General features: G+C 41.0%; 1 long non-coding RNA gene across 1 annotated transcript in view; it reads left to right on the top strand.

Annotated features, from left to right (window-relative positions):
* Nucleotides 1-25,478, top strand: part of LOC119024775 — a 39,138-nt gene that overhangs the window by 1,675 nt on the left and 11,985 nt on the right. The gene's annotated exons all lie outside the window — the stretch shown is intronic.

Genomic DNA, 25,478 nt, shown 5'->3' with positions numbered 1-25,478 from the left:
GTAAGTGAGCACGCTAAAACTGCACGTCTGCATAACTGGCTGTGCGCTCCTACCTAAAATGCACACAGCACACAGACGTGATATGTGTGCGTATACCTTTCATGTAACAGGGACGGGGGGGGGGGGGGTTATTGTTTAGAAACGCACAAACGAAGGCAACATAAACAACCGTGCTGTGTTTAAACCAAAAGGATGCAAGGACAAGTTCGACGCTGCCTGTTTAATTTTTGAGTTAAAATGAATTATGCTGCTGTCACATTGTTGAGCAGGAGGGAAGGATGTGGTGGATGTGAAGCGAGTAGAGTAAGCATGCCTGCCTGTGTTTAAAAATGATTGATTAAGCTGACACCGGCTCAGGGGTGCAACACCGCTCTATTTTTCTCCCTCATTATGTAAGGCTATATTTCAAATCAGGAGTGCACTGGAGGAAGACACCAGAGACACCAGACAGGACACCCTTCAAATAAAAAGTTTATCAGACAACAGCCAAGGAGACTGATGAGTTTCCCCTCTAATCTTGTCTTGGGAGTGGCGGTAGAAAAGGGAGAGGGGGGGAAAAAAAAAATGTGTTTGTCGAACTGCAGGGTTGATCTTAAAACAAAGCACACTGAAAAATAGGAACCAGTTTGGCCACGAGTGCAGTACTCAATGTTTGACCGGGGTCATTTTGCGAAAAATATTTGTACAAAGACTAAACTCACAATCATGAGTAAATAATGTCTTCTTTTTTTTTCAGATTTCAAATTTCAGAAAAGAAAATAAGTTCAGCTGCGTTAACAAAAACAGTCCTTCACTCAGATTGCAAAACATTTAATTTAAAGCAGATCCCTGACATGTGCTAGACGATATCCACTCGTCTCTTTGTGCTGCACTGCTCGTCTATTAAAACAGCAGGAGTGAAAATCCTCAGAATGACACTTTTCCTTTTCTCGTGCGGACATGGTGACATATCTTTGTTGCCTTACAAAACGGACATCAGAACCCGAGCCCGGCAAACACACAGCTTTTTACATGCTCACGCAGTGCAGAGTGCCAGAGTGTAATGAAAGAGACGTATTAATGGCCTCTCACTTATTCATGCATCGGAAATGAAGAGGCGCACAGTCACATTTTGAAACGGTTGACAGAGTAAAGAGCCAACATTGGGGAAATGATTGTATTTATGATTTTACTCTGACAGATGAAGGTATCAAGAGAGAGACAGAGTGACACATTTCTGACAGTTCAAAGTGTTAAATGATGTGATGTATGGCAACATACTCGAACACGGGGGCACCCGCTCTTATATGTTCTCACTTTAAGAATGAGCGCCTCAGGAGTGCAGACATGCGAGGCAGCTGAGAAGTCACTGCTGTTCTTTCAGCAAACATGTGTAGTGCCATGTGTCGTACAGTATATACATATAATGATTTGGAACATTAAAACTGAACTGCAGGGTTGCTACTTACTGGAGAGCTTTACTCTTTTATGATTCGGGGCGAACACAGACGAATCTACAGTGTTGTTTAACTCCGGGTGTGTTGTCTCTGCCTCAAAGACAGTGCTACCAATAGCACCACCTAGCAGCAGCCTGACCACAGTAAATCACTGTGTCCATACTCACGGGCAGGTTGCTAAAATGTTTTTGTTCCTATATTCCTGCATTAAGAGGAATCCCTATGCATGCTAAATAATGATGTGACTGAATATAAATCACTATTTAAATCCACCTTTTCTACATTTTTGTCAGGCTCACAATTTAAATTTATTCATTTAAATGTTAATTCAACTCTATTGTGATTATTACATACAATATATACAATAGAGCAACATAGTGCAAAAACAGCAAACAATTGTAGAATTGCAGTTTTAATTGTTGAGTGTGTATGAGGGAGTATTATGTGTACGGGCTGGTAGTCAGTAAGGTGTAATGTAGTCAGTGTAACAGTTACGTATCACTACACTGTCAGTGAATATTCGAACAGTAAATGATGCAATAATGTGAAGATAAATACAATACAATATAAGTTAGTAAAGTATTTTAATATAATCAGTGTGAAAATAAGAAATAACAGTGTTAGTTGTGCCTCATCTGTTTACATTACATTACAATTATGTATTTCAGGCAGGTGAATATTTCCAGCACTATCTGCAACCTGATAAAAAAAAAAAAAAAATACAGGTAGTATATAGTTGTTTTATTTTCTCCATAGATGCTCTCACTGATTGCTGTAGCCTCTTGGTCACAAGTATAAAATCATGAAAGCCAGAGTTGCCACACTGCATTCATTCGTGCCCAAAGATATGATAGTTAGATAGTAATGCATTCTCAGTCTATGATTTAAGATCTGTATATCTAACCCATTGTGCCAAAACACTGAACCGAGAGCAAAAAGAAGGCCCTGCAATACCTAAGAGATAAAGATTGGCGGGTCAGAGTGAACTCCATCCCGTCAGAGCCAGAATTGACTCATGGCGTGTGCATAGAGTTCATATGACTGGGGACCGGAATGATTTTCTCAGTTAAAAATCAGGAGGTGAAAAATGGCGTGGTTATTTGTGCCTGACAGAAGTTAAGAGCTTTTCCCTGAGGCCCGCTGCCTCCCTGCTGACCGCAAGGCAGCCTTCTCCGCTCCAGCATCCACTCACCTTGTGAGATCACACCTCTACACTCGCTGCTGGGATGGCACATCGCACCACTCCCCTGGACCTCTATAGTGTCTGTGCATTTAGCACGGGGCCTCTTTTCTTTCAGTTTTTAATTTGCGTGCATCGGTCTGTTTTTGTTTGTGCGCCTGCAGAAGTTGGATTCGGAGGCGAAGCACCGAGGCAGGTAAATCACGTGCAAGGTCAAGGTTTTGCACTTGCGTAATTAGAAGTGTAATTGCTGCCTGGTTCTAAGGCTTATCAGAGAATCCTGTGTGGCACAAACAGGTCCCACAGGAGGAGATCAAAGCAGCATCTGGGGAAGGAGGGTCTCCATTAGAGTTTATGTTTTAAAGGTTCAGCGGATTAAAAAAAAAAAAAAAACTACATCCACGACAGAATATTTCATATGGACTCATGTCTGTGTTAGTGGATGTACGTGACAGTAGCCACACAAGTGAGATCACTTAACCCTACTGAAGAGTGGCAGACTAACTACAGGGGTGCTGTGCTGATACTGGTGTTTCATTGCTGTGGTTTATTTTTTTTTTCTGTTATTTTGTGCCAAGGGAACAAAAAAATCATTATAAAAAAGTACTCAAGTATATTAGAAAGCGCACAAATTTCTGAAACAACCTTTAATATAATCGTCCTTACTAACATACCATTAGCCCATTATGCAACTATCTACTCATTGAAAAGATGATTTTCCTTTTCTTATACCCATTTCACACGGGACAAAAAACCCACTCACACCCACTTACATCTGGCTTTTGACTTCAGTATGTGTATAATCGGCATTCGCTCCTGGTTCAATTGACCCTGCAATCGTCACAGGTATTGAGTGGCTCCGGCTTTTGTGATGATGAACTTGACAGGCCAGGGAAAAAAACAGAAAGGCGAGCTAGTCTCCTGGCAATGTGAAAAAGTCAAAGACCTTTTTTACCCATGTTTAAAAAACCTGCATATACAAGCTAATGTTGGTGTAAAAGTGGTATTATGTAGCCTTATAAACTGATGGCAGGAATGTCAAACGCTGGTAGCCCATAGATGTAAACATCAGATAAACCTGGGCCACTGCTATTAGTGATGTCAACTTATTTTCCACAGTTAACAAGGCAAACATCATCTGAACTAATGTTAGGCAAATATACCGTACATCCGTACAACAATATATTAACAATTGTTGTGTGTGCACTCAAATTGATTATTACTTTATCTCTAATTTCAGAAATATGACACATTGGTTTAGAGATATAATGTTCATAAAGGTCATAAAAATGTCAGGATGAATCCAGAAATATGTTTTACTTTTTGAGGATACACAACATGTCTACAGATATAGTAAACACGCAAATTAAAAATGTGTTTGGCTTTTTCTTTGATGTGGTGCCAATTAATATCCCGTCGACAGAAAAACTGCACAGTAAATAATTTGCGGATCTTTCATTACAGCGACATTATTGTGACTCGTCGGTCAACAAAGCGCCGTGGTCGCCAGCCTATACTGTTGCATGCCATGATGAAAACAAGACAGCAGCACACTGCCCGCCTGATCCTATCTGACAATCCTCGCCCATCCGACATTACTGCTCCGGTCTCTGATGTTGGGCGGCTGCTAATTTAGCCTTTAGCTCCATGGTACCGTAAATCACAACACTCAGGAAGACAAATGTCAGAACACATGTTGCCAGACTGTGTCTTTGAGCAGAAGATTCCTTTAATTGGGTGTGCAGGGACTCGGTCCAATCCCCAGCACCCTCCTCTTCTTCCTCCTTCCTCACTCTCCCTCTCTCTTTGCCTCTCTCAACATACTAACAAAAGGCAGAGAGATGAAAAAGACTGCGCCAACCTATCCCTACTTTGTGCCATTATAGTACAGACACACTAGGGGTAAAGAGGTACGATGCTGAACATCAAGGAGAGCTTTATATAACTCCCCTTTTATTCGCCTTGTTTCATGTTTATTTTACTTCTTCAAGCTATCATGTCTGATTGACACTCCCTGTCATAACAACCATTATTCATCGAACCAGCTTATGGAATACAGTGATAGCTTCTGGATATATTTGTCTGAGTTTAGGAAAATGTGTAAAGAATCAAAAATGCTCTCCAAAGTATGTTCGGTGTCATCTCATCATCAGTGTTATGATTCCACCCTTCCCCTTCCTCCGCTCACGAACACTCTGAACTTCAGCAGAGGGAATAGAGATCATAAAGAATAGATATTCAAAGGCTTTAACACAAAAAGACTTTCCTCAAAGCTTGCCTCTCTCTGGATCCGCTGGGCAAGGGAGGGTGAAATGTCCACACAGAGAAATCACAGGGCTCAAGTCAAAGGGAGTCATTTTAATTCCGTTAAAATGTATTGTTCACAATTTAGATATCATTAGCTTTTGAGCAGCGAATGTTTATTTCATCGTCTGCTACCAGATCTGAGAGTGTGTACGAATGTAAAATTTACAATTTCGCCAAGATTGAAGTTGGTATGCTTAAACCTCCTGGTTGTCATAACCCACACTGTGAAAATAACCATTAAAACAAACTTATACAAGGATAGGACCCAATTGCCTCATTAGTTGCAATAAAGCATAATCAAAGATTGACACACAAAAAAAACTCCAGACCAAGCTGAAATCACTTCAGATGTTATCTAGTTACCACAAAAATAACTTCAATACACCCTAGGACCCAAGTTTAATTATCAGATATGTTTTTCTCTGAGCAGTGCCTCACTCAAAGATGAAGCATTTGCTGTAATTATTATAATAATTCTGTATTGCTTCTCTTAAATTGTTTGTTCAGTGTGAACAGAGAGTTTGACAGGCTCAGTCTGAGTGTCAAGGCGAGGCAGATTACAGGCTGTAAAACTCAAATGGTGCTGTGATACAGCTGCAGGTAAAATGAAGACGAGAAGCAAATTAGATAACTCATGCAGGGTAGATGAAGCTGTTCTGAAACCAGTATTAGCAATTTTATACCATCACTCTCCTCCTGGAGCTGGAATGATATTTTTCCTTTTTCATGAGAAAAATTAGCCTGCTTGGATATGCAACACCCACTGATGGTAGTAATTTATTGATTAGGATACATCATGAATACCATATGGCATGTTCAAGAAGTACAATGGCCATAACATACAGTTTGTTCACATATACAAATACATACTTTTAAGTGGAATTTGGGTGAGATAGCCTATGTTGCTCTAATGTTCCACTGAGTGCAGCTTTATAGAAATTATACTCACTAGCAAAGTCAATACAGTAGGACTTATTTATCAGATAAGAACTTGATAAAATGGCCAGCAGCGTGGTGCGTTTGTGGCTATTGGACAATGGGTTACCAAAATCAATAGGTTGCTACATTTTTGAAGCATTAGTATGAACAGTAAAAGTGTGGGTCGAGAAATCTCTACAGCCAACAGTCGATGTTGGAGTTTGATAGTTATAATGATATTGGAGAGGTAAAAAAAAAATCACTTAAAAAGATAACAACAATCGATAGTCAGTTGTTTTTCCCAACACATAACATTAACAAATATTTCTGGTACGGACACTGTGTCCTCAATCATGTCTACTGGGCGGCACATTTTGCAGTTGAAAAATCTACTTTTCAGCGCAAATGTTTTAATGCATCAGTATTTCTAGATTATACGTATCTTTGGTGCTTCTGAATTAAGTGTCTTGACGCCTATCATCCCACATACAGTATATGCTGATACAGATATATCTGGTAAGGGCCTCAGTTATCGGTCTGGCTGATTGATCGGTCTCGCCTTGATTGCTCTCTGTTGGTGTCTGGTTAAATTATAATCCTTTCGTGTCAGCAGATAAGGTGCATATCAAGGCAGGTTCAGCTGAAGGTGTAATTCACTGTGTAAACTATATGACTACGCATAGTCCAAACTACCAGTCAGTCCTGAGGCACAGTTTGTGTTGTTGGTGGACTTTTTTTTTCAGTCCAAGCTTTTTACTTTCAGTTTTACTGAGTATATCTTTACAATGCATGACTGGGGTATAATAGCTCACATGTCCTGGGGTGATTTCTTGCAGCGTGTTGCCTGAAATAATGATTAATACAGTATGTATAGTTACAATTAGTAATGCACCAATCCGTTTTCTCTTGTGTCCTACTCCGAGGGCAAAATCCCAAAGTATAGCATGAAGAGTTGTAATCTGATAAATATACTCCTCATTGTGGAGAAGTGATCGGGATTATTCTTCTACTTATAGGGAAATAAAAAGCTTTAACGTTAATTTGTTCATTGTAACTTGCACATTTACACACCAACAATCATTGCTAATTTGAATGATCTTATTTCAGCAAGTTTATAACAACATGTTGCAATGACAATGACTAAGAAACATTAATTAATGTGGCTCAGTCATGTCCATGTCATTATCTGATCCATTTCATAAGGTCAGTGTTGGAGCTGGTAGCGATGCAGCATGTCAGATCGGTGCGTCGCTAATTAGAACTAACACATTGAACGCTAAAATGATTCCTAAAAGAACTGGAATGAACGTTGCTTTAGATCATGCAACAGGATGACTGCGCAGATAAGAAATTTCAATGAATACAATAACCTTTCCTGAACCTAAGTTGTAGCTCACTCACATCTATTGTATTGCAAACCCTGAGTGCTGCAGAAACTCTTATTTCCTGCAATAAACTGACATGTGATTCACATCATCTCTGTTTGTTTGGGCAAGGCCCTGCATAGCGGTGGGGAGCGATGGGCCATGAGCTGCACAGCGCCACTCTAATGAGCAGAGCTGGACACAGACAAAGAGAGTCTGGACGGTGTTCAGCATCTCTGCCCATTATCTGGCCCTGGTCCAATACACAGATTTTAATTCCTGTTCCTTTTAGTGACTATGGTTTCAAGTGTATCACTCTGTCCACAAAGGCTGTGCAAACTTTAATTAATATGCCTTAAATCAATATGACATTTTTGTTGTTGTAATCTGTAGAGACAATGATTCATATTTGTAAATTAATTTCACAGCAGACCAGAGTAGAACCATTGATAAAAGACTTGTAATCTTGATAAATCAGAGGACTGGGATTAGTGAAAACTCCTGAGATGTGAAAAATAACAAACAATGACTCCCAAGTTGATCATTAAAAACATATTAACACTGATGTCCACGTCCTTAACGTGTTTCAACACAGTCATATTACAGAGCAATCACGGGGACAATGCCTCATCAATACAACGCTTTATAAATAAGTCGGTGCAGCCATAAATGATCTTTACATCCTTCATTCAGTATCAGAGCGGCTTCATTCTCTTCAAAATGTGTTTCTTTAGGTTCAAGTGTGACCAAACTTTGAGTTTTTCAAACTGTATATGTTTCAGAAAAACAGTGTGGGCTGCTAAACGTCACTCTAAAATTCACCATGACTAAAATAGACAGCCTGTAAAGAAAATTACATAGAGACAACAGCCAAAGCTGTCGTTTTCCCCAAGGTTTTCTAAAGCCTGAATTGTTCACAGTAATGTTTGTCTTCAACAACAAAACAAGTCTCTTCTCCTTTTCCTAGGTGGGTTTTTTTCCCCAGCCAGACCCCATAGTGAGCAGCAGGCACCTTTTATTGATCAACACAAAGTCCCAAATAAATGAGCGCAGAATGAGAGCTATGCTCCAGGGAGTTCAGGGGAGCTGGAGCTCCATAGGTTCCCATCAATTTTAATCACTCCACTAATGAAGAGGCTCCTCTCTGTTGGGTGTCCATAACTCACTGTGCCAGAGCTACCTCCACTACCTCAATCAAATCATTTCTACACAGCCCGCTTCTCCTCACAACTCTAATGACCTTTTCAAAATAAACAATGCCTGCATTAACAGAGCTGAAAAATTGTTAGATAAGAATAGAAAAGTAAAGTGTTTTGCAAAAGGAACGCACGCAGGACTGGGTGAGTTAATCAAGCTCACTTCAACGTGTGCGGCAAGAAACAATGCATTTTTTGTGATGCATTCACAATGAGTAAATCAGAATATTATAATAGATTTCAAATTTGTATATTTATAGGAAAGGTAAAAACAATAAGTTTGATTGTCATTAATAAGGGCTAATTGAATAAACTACTGCTCCATGCAAAAAACATACATCAGTTATAACAGATAATTCTGTTATTGATTAGAGAAAAAACAAATTTTATATCAAACTGATTATTTGAAAATCAGGACAAAAATGACAAGAATTTTTTTTCTAAATTTATTACGTGATTCATATATCCACATATATCCTCTCAGAATATTTCACCAACACTGTGTGTACTGCCAGTTTTACATATTTAATGCTGCTTATTTCATCTGCATGCACTCGCGAATTCCTTTTGTCTCCAACGTGTCAATAAATACGACCAGAAGCCAACAAATATAACATTAGGGATCTGGGCCTTCCTGCGGAGAGGCTCCTCGTGCCACGATGGTATGTGATCGCTCCGTCTCATCGCTCTTTTTTTTTTTTTTTCCCCCTCCAAGTATTTCAGAAGTTATTGAAACTCCAGAACTCTCTGAGCTAGTGTTTCATGTACACATAAATCCACACACATACACACGCATCTGCACTCTCATATTTTACTTCTCGTGACGTCCAGAATCTTTCTCCAGCATCTGCTCCGCTCACTGTAGGTAAGGGAAAAAATCCATCACCTTCCCCCTGGGTTTGCATAAGCCTCTCAAAGAGGTGAGTCACTGCCATTGGGCTTTCTGTTGCCACGTTTTGGGATTTGGCCTTTCTTTTCAAATTTGATATCTGAACTCTCCGTTGTGGGCACCTTGGTGGATGCTCAGGTTCGACCCAGGGTGATAAGAAAAATTAGGTATTTGGATTGCTTCCTCGGAAATATAATATTTCTGGATTTTATGACTCTTCTTTTTCGGTGTGCAAGTGTGGTGGGACTGGTTTGTCATTAGCCAAAATGTACAGTGCAGCTTTTATTTAATGTGGCAGAGAGTCCCACGACATAAAAGAAAGTGATTATGTGCCATTTCATCCAATTCTACTGTGGCAGTGTAGTAATGTGTAAACTATTATATGGAGACATTGGAAAAAATAAATAAATAAAAAAAACTCTTCGGTGAAACCACAGTTTAACTGGAGTACGCTCAGGGTGCTCTCTCAACTGTAACACATTAAATTCACTGTGATTAACAGCTTGCTCTGAGAGCCTATGGTGAACATTGATGTTTGATGTTTCATTTGTGATGTAGCACATGGGGCACTCTTTGTGTGTTGTTGTTGCAGCCTGTGGGCACACTGGGCCGTGTGCGCGAGGCGGGGGCAGCGGGCCAAGTGGACAGAGACGCTGCTCCCGTCTCTGCAGCTGGCCTGACCGGCTCATACATCCACGTTACAAGTGGATGAGACCAGCTCCTGCGCTGCTCTTTAGACATGGGAGTGGGAAAACTTGTGGCATATTGATACATTACATAAATACATAAATATAACTTTAGATCAATGGATCCAGAGCTGGTTTTGTCTTTTCATATGGCTCTCACTGCTGCAGATATGTGATGTTATGTTATGTTATGTTACATGCCTCTGACAGACAGGGATGAAATATTTATCTGTGTTAAACTGAAATTAAAAAGTGTGAGATAATGACTGCGAGCTAATGAATGAGTTTGTGTGACAGGCATGTCTATGTTAAGAAGCGTTGGTTTATTATCGATCAAACTAAACAAACTGATGGAGCTGACTGAAAGTCACCTTGATATAATTCTGGCTATCAATCATTTGGAGTGCACTCTTAGTCATGGTTGGCAGTGCCATTAGCATCACCATGGCATTGTTTGGTGAAGACGACAGGGCTGTTCCGCTGTGATTAACACAATGAAGAATCATATCCTCCTGTCCCGCTGCAGCGTCTATTGTTTCCCATTTAGCTCGCTAATCTCCTCTGGATGCTTCATCTCTGCATTATAACTATCCCAAAATGTCTCAAATGTCACTCCCAAAGTGTTTGTGTGTGAGATACGGTGCACTTGCCACTGCATTTGTGTTTTTTAAGCCTCGCATTGTCAAGCAATTCTATCACAATGAGGAAATCTACCATGGATAATTAGTTGAGAATAAGGTGCGGAGAAGCCAGGAGATTGCTTTAAGTTTGTTTGTTTTTTTCTAAGCAGGCCTCTTAAGCCTTTCTCTTTACTTTAGTAAACACTGAATGTTAAAAGGCACTCACATTAACTGAAATTAGCCTACATTGAAAGTACTTCACAGATCAATTCCCTTGAATCTGTGCTTCATCTAAACAATTATCTGTATCAGACCTGAGTTACACTAAATGTAATCAAACTCTGTACTACACCACTACTTACAGTCCAACAGTCCTCTGGACATAAGACTCATGATCATTACCCTTTATGATGCACCAGCATCCAATTATTAGCTGTTTTTCTGCCAATGTGCACAACAGAAGCACAGAGAGGCAACTCGCTCAACACCTGGTCTGGGATCAGGGGGCAGAACACATTTGCCCTCCGGTCTCACGTGGGCCGCATTCAGAGGCAAACTATGGGCTTCCTAAAGGTTCTGTGTGGTAGCAGGACATATGGCTTAGCCTGGTGTTATGTAACCCTCAACCCTCACCATCTGCCTGGAGGCCCAGGTGTGCAGAGCCTGCCAGCCTCCAACCGAATCCAACACCACTGGAGCTCTGTCATTCATGGCTTTTTAATCTCGCCACCATCCCTTCCCTTGTTCCAATTACCAGACATGCACGTGTACAAATAAGCTGTATTAATAACCGTGGAAGCCCTTCCCAATTTGGCTCAACGGAGGGAGGTAGGAAGCACAGGAGAAGCTTCTACGGGTGGATGTGGGAGGGAAGGTGTAGGGGGATAGTCGTGCTCGCCGTTTGTTGACAGGAGGGCCCAGTGCACGGAGCAGGCTGGGATTTATTGGAAAATAAATCATAAATCATGTCACCTCCGTGACAAGAAAAGGTTCTCACAGAGCACATCTCCTGTGTGGCCAGTCTGACTTCATCTGATCGCCCGCTCCTGAAATACTCCTGCTAATACAGCTCTAACGAGTATGCACGCACCACACCGCGGGCTGATCATTAAGGAGAGCGACTGAGACGTAGATGTGGAAGGAAAACCTTGAATCCCACTAGCAGGAATAACTTTGACCTCTCTATGAGCACCACTAAGAGTTCATCCCACAAACCCTCGCTGTTCCCGTGAGGCATCAAGGCTTGTTTCTACCCAGAGGTGATTTAGCCGGCAACTCATCCCTTCAGAAAAAAAATCTATAGTGGGACTTGAAACATTGTGGGTGGCGTTACATCCAAAGCACTGACAAGCTTGTAGTCAGAGTGCAAATGCTGCAAAACCAACAAATGTATTTGCCTTAACAAATACAGAGCATCCAGTCAGGTGATCGTGCCTTTAGTAAATATTGAGTGGAGGGGTGTCCCAGCAGCGTGGTCTGCAGGTTTATCTGTAGAGAGAGGAGTACAAAGATGAGCCCCCATGAGGATTCAGGGAGAGATGGCTCGTGTTTGATCACCCATCAGGTGTCAGCGATGTTTCGGCTGTTAAAAACACAGGAGAGGCTGCCGCTCTTGTTTGTGCCAAGCACATCTCTTCAAAGAGCCTCGGAAGCTCTGTAGCGCCTCATTTAAATGGGAAAGTTTCTTTCAGCTGATAGCGAGCGCTGGTGGATCTCCTGTTGACACAGGACATTTTTTCCCTGTGAAAACACATCACTGTTGTTTTTCTGCCTCGTGGTGAGAAGGTGATTAATGACCAATTTTGAGATTCTATCAAAGCGACTGCGCTGCTCTGCAAATCCACCCTAATTACTACACATTGTTACAAGCGTAGGAGAAAGAGAATATCACATGAATGCTGAGACCAGAGAAAAGAATGACTTTTTGTGCTTGAAATATACATTTAAAAACATTTTTTTTAACAATGCTGAATCATTTCTACCTAGATAATCACTTAATGTTTTCCTTTAGTGATGATTTTCCATTTTAAATATACACGATCTCTATAAAAAAAAGAAAAACATTGTAAGCTTGCTCTCAGCATGTACTTGATCAATTTTAATTGCCACTGTTCCCACCGCTCCAATGTAAACAGAAAGTTGAAAGTACAAGCGAGAAAAAAGAAAGAATGAAATGTATTCCTGCATACTACGATATGGTAAATGTTAGCGCCTGCTGCATCGCACTCCATATCACTTCGCTCCATATGAAAAATAGTTTGCTATTTTGGAACCCCCTGGCAGCCATAGTGGATCACCACAGACCCAGAGCTCATTTATCTTTTGTCAGAGATGAAGCCAAACTAACGCCATCTCCTGAAGCTGCTAAAGAATGAGGAGGGACGTAGGGAGGGTAAAAATAAACCCGGAGCCCAGGTAGCTACACAAAGAAGTCACTCTACAAGTAATGGGTGGCTTCTGAAAGTGGAACTCTGTTTGGAAGTGTCTCTCCGCTTGGAAACGAGACTATTTAGTCTCCAAGTTTACTCAGTTGTGCCGGCTACTGTGAGACCGGGGACATAATGAGAATGGGCGGATGTAATAGCATTGTTACCTGACAAGATAGCTGAGCAATTAAATAATGATTTTGTTAAGTCCCTGCAGGTATGGAAAGGTTAGGAGTGAAAATTAAGGAAGCTCATATTTGTGTCATAACAGAGTGCTGCCAGACAAGCTCCAGAGCACATTGCCATTAAATTACATCAGTCTGTAACACTAATGTATTGCACCGGTAATGTTTTATGAATTTGATAATTATATGTTCTGGTTATCACAGAGAAATAATGCTTGTGTCTAGTTTTAGGTAATCAATTATAGGTTAAGCATATGATTAGAGTTATTTGTATTATAAATTGTAGAGAAAGAGACAGCCACACTATCTAATCTGCATTACAGATATGTTCTACTATTTAAGAGAAAAGGTCTGTCTTTTGAGAACCCCAAATTGCATGAAATCCCAAATAAAAGTCAACACAAGCTGTTCAGATCATCAGATAATGGTAATTCATTACATTTCCATAATAATTAGGCCCCAAAACGCAACAACCCCCCAATTTAGAGAAGCTGGGTTACATTATAGTTCTAAAACAACAGCAGACAACGTTTGCGTCCCTCGTCTCTGCCTCTTCCCTCTGCCTGACCAGGTAAATCTTGATCCTCTTTTGCACCAGGTGGTATACAAGGTATCTACAACCCAGTAGATAAAAACTGTGTTAACACGCACACAGAGGAACCTGGCTATCAGCCACACTCGGCTAAAAATCTTACTTTGGCTTTAGCTGTTTACACAAACCTTTGATACCCTGCAAACGTGTATTCCTGTTGCCATGAATAAGCCAGTTAAAAGAATATTCCTTTACACCTGTAGTGCCCCAGATAGAATGGTCTGCCAGCAAAAAGACACAGCCGCCAGCTACAGCTTCCCTCTTTGACTCAGCTCTAGTAGAATTCTTCTGTTACAAGGAAAAGAAATGAAAAACCTTGTGGTAGTAATAAAAAGCTCACCACAGAATGTACTAATACACAATATGCATTCAGGTTTCTGTAGAAGATGAAGTATAACAAGTGAATACATTAAAATGTTTGAGACTCATTCATACCGGTGTAAAACAACTTAAACATTTTTTTCATAATTAAAATGACATTGAGACAATTATGTATGCCTAATTAAATTTTAAATTAAAATATTTTCACTGAATTAATCAATTGAAATAATTGATTGATCATTTAGTTGAAAAGAATGCTCCTTACAATTTCCCAAAGACCAGCAAAGTAAAGTCTTCAAATGGCTTCTTTTGTCAAACCAACACTCCAAAACCCAAAGTCTCTATGTTTTTCTATCCAAAATGACAAATAAAAGCAGCAAGTCGTTACATGTAAGAGGCTGGAAACAGTAAATGTTTGACATTTGTAATTAATTTATAATTAATCCATTACAAACTAGCTGACACCACTCAGTTCTATTTATCAAGAAAAAATGTTCTGGTTTCAACTCGTCCTTTGTGAGGGTTTACTTTTTCCTCTGATACATGAGAAATGTGTTTTTTTTTAATGATGAATTATTGAATCAAAAAATATGAAAGAATATAATCATTACTTTTGCAGTCAAAACATGTGCAGCATGATTATTCACTTGTGCTTGTTTTGTTCAAACAACAGTCCAAAACCCCAAAAGTCTTCATTTATTATAATAACTGCCAAAGAAAATCATCAAATATTTACATGTAAGAGGCTCCAACCTGCACGTTTCACATTTTTGGTGTAAAAATGAGTGAAATGTAGGATCAGTTGGCAAAACAGTTGGCAAACAATTTTCTTTCAATTAAACAATCAACTAATCTTTGCATATCCAGTAAGGTCTGGTCCACTGGAATTGACAGTTTAACATCAAAGACATGAAACACCTTCCTTTCAGCTCTATTACTGTATTTCTTCCAGCTGTCACTACAGGGAAATAACATAAATGGAATGGCTTCCATATGATAACAGTTATCTAGAAATAAACAAATGCACTTGGGGGAGAAAATGCCTGCAGATAAACTGCACCTCACAGTATAAATCATTCTCTGCGTCCCATTCACAGGCCAAATGATTAGGCATCCTGTGCATCTTTTCAGCTCTCTACATGATTGACCGGATCTGTGGCGCAATAAACTGTAGCTGTAGCATATCTCCCTGACAAGGCAATGATAGACCAGTCTGTGTCTGCTCAGAATGAGCCATCTGTGGGTCCCGGTGCTGGGCTGCTTTGCGGACAGTATGACACTCCTCAGGTATATCTCTCAGCATGGCGCATGCTGATAGTGTAGCGGGACTGGAGTGATACACTGCTTGGTTACTGTTACAGATGAATGACCCCGATGTATCTGACTCGCCCTCTGTCTCCGCCCGTCTCTATCTGTGCACCTCGGAGAAGTTCCACGGTGGAGGAAAGCTGACAAACGCAGCCAGAACCAACACACAGCCAGTGGGCTTGTCATTGGGAGAACACACCATGACTAAAAAAGGCCCAGCTGTGATTGCCTCTCCATGCCTGATGTGGTCTGATGATGGCTCATCCCTGGCCCGGAGATGAGAACCTGATGAACTGTCAGGAGCCAAACAGCTTTAAATGAGAAATCGACAGACAAGAGCTGCATATAGGGAACATAATAGACACATTGGGATGCTTGGGCATCTCCTCGCAGGTGGTAATATGATGACTTCTCTGTGTCTCCTTTGAACATACGCCACAACGCCGTGCAACACTAACAATATATCCAGACAGTGTCTTGCACCCTCTCTACTTGGCAGAAACCGGCCATATTTCCATCTCAGTGTCTTGTTAATTATAAAACTGCTGAAACAGAATATGCATTGTTTCATGTTGCCCAGCTATTATCAAAGAAATGTATTATTCTTCTCTTCTCGCTAAAAAAGATTTCATCACATCTGCAGAGCTCGGGAGCTGTTTGACTTTGATCTTAACGTGTCTTTTTAATCAAGTTCCAAAAGAGACGTCTTCATTGTTGCAGGCCCTGGCCAGACAGCACTGGGAGACATATGCTAAGTTTATCTTCAGCAAATAGATCAGCAGTGCTTTAATATTTTTTGCTCTATAATGGTCTTCTTTCCCATTGCACTGGGCCCATTTGGCATTATTTGCTGCTGGGCATGACTTCTTAATAGAATCGGAATTCCAATTTGACTCTCCCGCTTAGCAGCCTAAATTTGAAGACAGGCTGTCCACGGCCTTGGAAAGTAGAAGGCAGTAATTTGAGCGGACCCCCCAAGCATTACCACTGCTGCATAAAGCATAATTCCCAGTTAAGGCTCTTTGAAGGCTACAAATGAAATAACACTGTTTTCACTGTTTTCACATCCATCCTGTAAGATTAAACTGTATTGTCTTGTGACACGGGAAGTTCATCTGTTTGCTTGCCTCCCCCCCCGCAGTGTGGTCAAGGTACAGGGTCAGCAACAGAACAGCGGGGCCGAGGTTGGTCGGGATTCACACGTATGCTCAAGGACACTTCAAAAGGATGGATGTATTCTGTCATAGGGTCTGAACTCAGACCTTCTGGATGAAGGGCAGTCTAGCAGATGACAAAACGTCTAACTTCAGAGTACTGTAATTCACTCAGCACAGCGAAGTCCAATAAGAGTGCACACTTAAGCTGTAATAGCAAGGGCATCAATAATAAAATATTAGCTTTAAGGCAACAGACACAAAGAGGCTGCTAATTGAGTGTATAATTACCAGAACATGAAGGGAGGAAAAGTGGCTCATCAGCTCGCTAACAAGCATGTGACCAGTGGTTTCTTGAGAAATCGTTCCTTACACTTGCCCTGGAAGTGACTGCCTCCTAATGTTGCCTGTGAAGGGAAGCAAAAAAGAACAGAAAACGGGGTCTAAACATTATATTTTATGCACGATCATAAAAGTTGGATTTGGGCGTCATACGAAAATATATAATGAATTCAGCTAGAGAGTTCAGACACAGGGCTACAGCTGCCACATCTCCAGGTGAATTAGAATATCATCTATTGGTTTTCCCTCTTTCCTTTATTCAAAGACGACTTCCATCATACACATGTATTCACACCTACTGTAATTAACCAAATCCGTATAGTCTTATATGATTGCATCAGTTTTGAATTCTCCCTAAAATTAAAAAAAATGTGTTCAGTTCAGTGTGTGTAATGTGGATGGATAAAGAGGGAGAGAGATGAAGAGAGAGATGGCTGCCCAATCTGCTGGCACTCAGACCCAGCTGGGTTATGGGGAGGCAGTGGCTGCCTAATGAGCCTCTCTTACCCTAGAGAGCTCACCCCACTCCTCCCCCTAGAGTCCCTAATATAAGGATGAAGGACTGCACACACTCCATCACTATCACATGTGTTGCTTTTCCAACACGCAGCAGGGGAGCCGATGAAAACACAATCTTCATCTATAAAACGGCCACTCGCTCACCAGTTAGCGCCACGATCGTACTGTCTTAAACCACGGGAGGAACGGACTTGCATATCAACACAAATATGAACAAATGAGCCATTTTTTTTTTAATCATGTGTTTTTTGATTTTTTTTTTTTTTTTTTTTGTGCTGGCTTTCATCTGGACCGTGTTCATGAAATGTACTCAGGGGATCTTATTTTACAATAAAAGCACCATAATGTCATTACTAATGACCACCAACACCACTATGGCAAAGGTGGTTGCTGCTTGATGTTTTACAACACTGTGAACACATTTTCCTTGGCAGTTTTAAAATTCATGGCCTGTCCATGAAGTCCATCTAGCTTTCTTGGGCTTGTAAAAACGGTGCTTAATGGCCTTTGCTTTGTAAGGCCAAAGCCATAGTTCAACCTCTGCAGAGGAATACTCCCCAGACAGTTGTAAATTCCAATAAAAGGTTCATGCCAAAGTGAGCGTGAGTGAGTTATTCTGTTAAGGAGGGTGGTGGGCAGAACTCCAGCGGGCCCTCTTTCCATTACCACAGCTCCCCAGCGCCTAATGGTCAAGGCCCATCTCCACTGGGTAAATGTTTACCCTACAATGTGAAAAGAAGAGGCTCACCACAAACAAGAATACAGGGGCCAGCATGGGCAGGGAGATAATGAGCTCCTATCAGCCTCCCTGCCTCGGCCACAGCCAATGCTCATTAGAGCCTGGGTGATGGGCAGGAGAGTTGAATGCACTCAGTCAAGTGGTTCTCCACTCTTCAACAGACAAAACTGCCTTCATATCCAAAACGATACAGAGAGAAAGAATCAACAGTAAAAATATTTGAACAATCTATTCAAACACCTTGTGGATTGTACTGGAGGCAGGCGGCCAGAGAGCAGTTGTTGAGAATGGGCAATGAAGAGATGGCGAAGACTCGCAGGCAGTTCAGTGGGTTTTTTGTCATGGGCTGCCAAAATGGCTTTGATTTACTGAGGGACCTATTGATAATTAATTGTATCATCTGTTTCCTCCTCCACTCAAGCCAAGAAAAAGCGAACCCCAACTCTTCATCAGAGGCCTGGGCACAATTCATACCATCAGAGAGGGTGATTGGACCGAAGCTGGCTGTGCAAGCTGTCAGCAGATGGTGGCTAAAACTACACAACTTCCCTCTCAGGCCCCGAAGAGAACAGAGACTCATGAGCTCAGAACTTTGCCAAGGTGTGGAGGAAACAATTAATAGTCTACTTGTGAATCTACCACTCTAGATACTGCTTACCTAATTAAATAAACTGGAAGGAAGGGTGCTTCCTCGTGCCTGCTCCCTCCCCATTAAACTGTAATGGCTGACACTGCAAACAGTCATCTTGATTTCATCATTCCTTAATCCAGCCAGTGAAATATGGCATCACCGCTATCATCTCCGGTTGTGACTGTCCAAGGCTTTAATAGTTCCTGTCTGTCCGTTGTTTCACACAAACACAGATCTCCCACACATCCACAGAGTGGGCGCTGTCTACAGCAAGCTACCAGTGCATAGCCGTATATGGAACATACTTTTAGCTCAATAATTCATAATCTTGGAGGGATGCTGAATAATTGAAGTGAACTTGGAGGCCTTTCAGCTCAGCGGAGCTTTGCATGTAGCTGATGGATCTGTGGGATTCAATGCACATTACAGGGGGAGAGGGGAAATATAGTGCTAAGCTGTGTTTCTGTTTTCACTGCACATTCATTGATCAATTATTCAGCCGGGCCCTCTGACTGTGACCCTCAGTTCTGAGAAGAGGGCCCGAGTCTTCTCAGCCTAAGACGGGTCTGTGACAGCGTTAGCTCCTCTCATTGTGCTGCATTTCATGCTGCAGCCAGCACACTCTTACACAGTGTATCTCATGAAACACACTCTCAACTTCTCTCTGAACCGCTCTTATGTTGTTCAGCTGCGGTGGCCTGCGCTTCAAATATTACAGTAACTGTCTTTCATCTTCTTAAATGAGTCAAAGTGGCGAGGCTGCTTATGAAATGAGCAGCATGGCCACTTCAGGCAACTCTGTTCTTTCCTTGTTCTCCTCTAGTCTGGGGAAAGAGGTGAAAAAGGAGGAGGAGGAGGAGGAGGAGGAGGGGAGGTGGGGTGTTGCTTTTAGAGAGCTGGGGGGTCCCCCGACTGAGCGTGGCTTTATCACACAGGCCTTCTCATGAGTGCTGGGTCTTTTAATCAAAGACATTATTTCACAGCAAAACCAGCCTCGCAGCCAACATGACTGGGAGTGTCTAATTAACACAAAAGAAAAACACTCTGCTTGGGCAAAGTCCCTCAAAACAGCATCCTCCATCACTGCATCTGAGATAGCCTTACATTCCCCGAGAACGCTGTTTTTCACAGCCTGATGAATGTTTCCACTCTGGCTATTTTAGCATGTTGAGCATAACTCAAAGCTTTCTATGCGGACAACAAACATTGCAGTGAAGGCTTGGTTTGTTATAAAATCAGTCATGAGCTCATTTAAATAATAAAAAAAAGAGGGACCTATTATTATGTTCACTGTAGGACTTGAGAAATTGTGCAGCACGTCCTCACTTTTCAGGTCCGTCGGAAAAAGTACAGCAAGAGCCGTCGGACAGAACCAGAGATTGTTTGCTATGCAGAATCAGCCCTCTGGGATTAAGTCTGCATTGTTCAAAGCTCACATAAAGTAAGTGTACCTATTGAGGCCAAAAGACATCCACACTGAATCAGAATAGCCTGATATACAACCGTTTAGAGGTCAAGCTGAGCTTTGTCTGCAATGATTTATGATCCACTTGCTCACCTACAGCTGTAGGGGAGAATACATGTCATATAACATTGCTTTGTTAGAAAAACACAGTTTGATACCACTTTGATAGATGGATTTGAAGTTACCCGGGCTTTCTGACATGAGCTGAGTGTGTTTTAGACAGAGGTGTTTAATCTTCATCCTGACTGGTAGGCTCCTCACGTCCCCTGAGCTCCTTGTTTTCCTGTATTGATTAAAATCTGCCCTATCCACCTTCCTGGTGTAAGAACTCCTTCAAAGAAGGCTCAGTGGGATTATTCACTGAGAAAAACTTACCCCAGTCTTTGTTCTACTGGTTGCTCTACCTTGTTCAATGAGGCAAGTCTCTGGGCCAATATTGGTACGGAAAAAAAACTTGGTTATGAAGAGGCCCTTTGTGACTGGTATATTTTCATACTGTATATCGGGTAATTTATCATAATGCTACATCGCAGAGTTTATTTGGAGGATCTAAACTGCAAAGAGAGAAAGCCAGAGGTGACCTTCGTACAGCGTGGACAGCCTCCCTGTTATTTCAGTTTGACCCTTGAAGCTGCGGTCTGCACCGTGCAAATGAAGCCGGGATTGAAACAAGGGATTAGTTTGGAAATGAGCCCTGCCCTATCTTTAAACACGGACTGGCTGAGGACTGGGTAGCTTACCTCTTATCTTTTCTTCATTGTTGCCAGAGCTGAGGAAATAATTTGAACACACACATTCACAGGTCCGTGTCTGTGGGTATGTTCTACAAAGGTACGATGGCAACAACCACTTAATTCGTGATTAGGGCTTTATTCAAAGGCGTGTTTATTCTCCCAGGAATTCATTAGATCCAGAAGCTGCTTCATTTTTTTTCCTCCTTTCCTGCGACTCATTCCCCCAGTGAGGTGATTTAATGCTAGTCTCTAGGTGATAAAAAACTGAAGAGCATGACCACAAATACACTGAATACATTAGCTCTTTTTTTCCCCACCAAACACAGGGAAGGTTATTCTATCATGCAAATTACCCAGCGCACCAACACATTTCTCTTGCGTCTCATTCCACAGACATCAAATTATTTTAGGTTTAGTGCCAGGTGACTTACCTGTAGTGTTTTTAATGTTGCCATTGAGAGAAAAAATACTGCCGTTGTTGTGGCAGCTGAAACTATTTGAAAAACATTCCGTGCCATGAACTTTTCAGTGAGGATTAATGTGATATACAGGGGAGAAAGTTAACACTTTAAAATGAAGAAAAGCCCAGATGCTGAGGTGATACAGCGTCCCAGGTGCAGTTAAAAATAAATTCAGCATACGTAATTTCTTTTAACGTCTCAACTTTTGACTAGACAATTGTTGACATAAGAATGATCTTTTTACTATTTGAATTTAAATACACAGAAATAACTTCTTACGGTAATATTCATGATTATTTCTCTCCGAAAGCCTGTTTTGATGGTTTGATGATAATCTAAAACACTAAAACAAAGGCATTTGATGGAGAGAATGCAATTCCAATCTCATTCTCCTAATTTGGTATTTTATTTAAAGCTGAGCCGGGTTCCTCATCAGATATTGTAACACCTGCCAAACTGATCTGATCCAACATCCACATCACCATCACTGATGTAATTCACTCACTGGATATTATTAGAGTAACATCATCAATCCACTTATCAATCCCAAATCCATAGTCCAGTGTTTTTATGAATTATTAATATGTAACAATGACATTTTAAGATCATAGCTGAAATGTTGTGGCACAAATACATACATTAGTAATTCAATTGCTCTACATAAATAACCAACGTGTTTTTTGTCTCACAAAAATCAGTAAGAGCCGAGCCTGCACTGAACCATGAACCTGCCATAATGAATGAGCTGGTAGTACATGGCTTGATCAACATCTTCTTAGTTTGCAGATAATCTCGTCTCCAAACACAGAAAAGAAAGGCAATGACTTCTGTCTGCATTGGCAGGTATACAAATTCAAGTATCAGAATCGGATCGGAACATAAAAAAGTGGATCAGTGCACCTCTTCAGAAGCCACTTAGAGTTAAGACCATAAAAAGATCTGAACTCATCTCATAAAAATCTTGAGCATGTATGCATAGTTGAAAGTTTAAAAATGCTTCACCTTGGCCCAACGGTCCCTTTTTGTACATATGCCTGATCATTTCTATCAATATCCATGTCTATTCAATTAGAAACTGGCAAAAAAAAAGTCAAAAATCACCTTTGCAATGCTAGAGAAACAACATCTGTAAGAACAAGAGACTGTAGTAACAGTCTACCTTTAAAGCATGGCTGTCATGCCCTTGTAGTAAAGCCTTTATGTATACTGATTTAGTTTTCTGTATTGGACCTTGACAGAGTTAAAAAAAAAAACTGAATATGAAGGTTATACACTTTCATTCTAAAGCATTTTAACCAGTGCTTGAATTGCTACAAAAGAAAAGTGCCAGTGCTCAGCGTCTGCACGGTGTGCAGTTCTTATCTGAGATGAAATAAACTATGTCCTGTGTGCATCTAGTGTGCATCCCATGTGATCATCTATTTCTGTATGCAAACACACATACATCCAAGTGGAGCATATGGGGAAGTAATTATTTTTCAAATAATTAGGTTCAGTACATTTCTAAGGTGTACTTGCAATGAGGAAGACTGCCATTGAAGGCAACGGCAGAATGTTCGGGACTATGTTTGGGACTTGGGACCACGAAATGCTGCAGCTGCTGAATTCAAAAAACTTTTTATCAGTTGATGGAATTTCCTCTTCTTCTCTTTCCTCTTTTTGATGAGCAGCATTCTAAACTCAAACTATAAGCTGATATGTGGACAAGTCATTTTGAAATCCAAAGAACGTCATTTTGAAATTTTGAAGTCAAGATCAAAAGTCTCCGTGTGGCATGTTAAATCAAACACAGGTCACGGAGGTTTATTTCTTTTTAAGCATCATAGGGTTAACTTGTTATAGCGGCATTCAAGGGTCTGAACACACATAGAGAAAGAATATTCTACTTTTCTTTCTTTAAAGCTGCTTATACGGCTTGAGGGACTCGGGGGTTTCAGGGGAAGTTGAGGAAAGTATTGATAACATCAGCAATTAAATCAGAGACAGATGTTAGGCAAGGCTGGTTGTTGTTGTTGTTGCCCAGAACAAAAAGAAAGAATTGTATAAACAATGATTTTTAAATGTGATGGTAAAATAAAGTATACTGTTTTGTTTCAGTTTGAGACCAATTTAGAGTAAATTCACTTTGCAGCTGTGCAGCATTAGCTCCTGCCTATGTACGGGGATGATATGTGTGCTGTGAAGGCTATGTTTCCAGACGGCTTTGAGCTGAGCTGCAGTGCACCATCTGTAGCGGCCAAGGGGACAACTGTTGCTCATTAAATTAGCCAGTTCCATCATCCTGATGCATCAGAGGAAGACCTGGGATCTCTGTGACCTTTCTCTCCCCCACAACCAAGCCCTTTCCTTCACTAATATAGATGCAAACTCAAGTAGGTCAAACACCAGGTATAAATCTTCCTTGGCAAGCCGCTGCGGCGTTTGCCAGGTATGCACTGCAGGCTGGCGTGACGGACTGTGAGTGGAGGTGTGGCTGAAGCATGAAGTGGGCACGCTGTTGCTGCTGCCAGCAGGCTGAGACCAGCTTGCCGCTGGCCGAAGGGTTTGCCTCCTACATGGGGACCAGTTGGCTGCTACAATGTGTTTCTGAAAACAGATATTTGTTATCAGAATCAGGCTGACGGTGCATTTATATGAACAGGTGAGAATATGGTGTTGCAGTAGAGGCTGCGGTGAAGGCAAATTCTAAAGTTTCAGGAAGCAAACTCCTAAAATCATAATGTATGCATTTTTCATCTATGCAGTATTAGTAGGAGTAAGGTCAAGGTTGTGAGTCCCTTTTTATAGACGGCCCTTGATATGATAAAATGAGTAACTGGCATGGCCATAAAGCTTTTATCCTAGTTATACAGTCTGTTTAACACTACAGCAATCGATTTTGACCTTTTGAAGTTTTACTGCAGACAGAGAGGTCCTGCCCTCTCAAAGTAATAATATAACAATGAGCAGTCCATAAAATAATTGTAATGCACAGTGCTGCAGGGAAGAATTTAAATGCTTAGAAGAGGTGAATCTCCAGTGTGATTTAAAATCCTACAGAGCACACCACAGAATACGGAGTGAAGATACCCATTTACTACAGTAAAACCTGCTCATTGCTTCTTTTTTTTAGCAGCCTTTCTTTTTTTTTTTACAAACTTCCAGTTTGCGGTGATTTGCAAATTCTGCTGATTTAGTTAGCCAGCTGATCAGCAAATTCATTTAGTCTAAATACTTGAATAAAATCGAAAACCCAGTACCGACACTAGATACACTTAAGGTAACGACTGAAATAAACCAGTTCGAAGTAGCAGCCGCAGCCCATACAGTTGGCAGTTATGGTTATACTGAGGCAGTAGATAAAAATAAATGCATCAAATGTGCATGAATTATTTCAGGAAAAACTGGGAATTAGAGTAGCGTGATAAGCACCTCATCAAGCATGGAGAAAATTTCAGAGTGGCTAACGGCTTCTTCGACACCAGCGTCTTCTCTTCATGACGACACGCTGCAACTGCCGATTACTTAAAGTAAGATCAATAGTTCCTTGGCTAAATTAATCATCTTTTGTACGTTTAAACTTAGATTTCATTGAAATGAAAACCGCTCTCTGTAGTATACATGTGTCCTAGGTTTCCGAGTCTGTTAGGATTACCCGCTTACTTTCAGCAACCCCACTGATGTAACCTTTTATTAGGTAGACAGTATGTTTTAAAAGGGTATCAAATAAAGCACTCGGGTGGTATCAGTATCACTTTAAGGGCACTGGGAGTGGTAGTGGTATTGTAACTGTGAACAGCATAATGCTGAATGTCTTGTGTATTGCATCCAGATTGAATGACCGTTCAAGCTAGTGTCTGTACACCAGCTATAAATGTCTTAGAAACTACAAATATATCCAACGATATGAATTTTACTTTTCAGACTAATTTACTTTCTTTGCCACAAATGATAATAATGATACAACGACAAACCCCATTTCGAACAAAAACGGCCTTTCTGTCAATTTCTTGTTGTCTTGTGTCA

This window comes from Acanthopagrus latus, chromosome 8 (assembly GCF_904848185.1).
Source record: "Acanthopagrus latus isolate v.2019 chromosome 8, fAcaLat1.1, whole genome shotgun sequence".
Lineage (NCBI taxonomy): Eukaryota > Metazoa > Chordata > Actinopteri > Spariformes > Sparidae > Acanthopagrus > Acanthopagrus latus.
The sequence above is the reverse complement of the archived record's forward strand: the minus strand, read 5'-3'. Positions and strand labels throughout refer to the sequence as shown.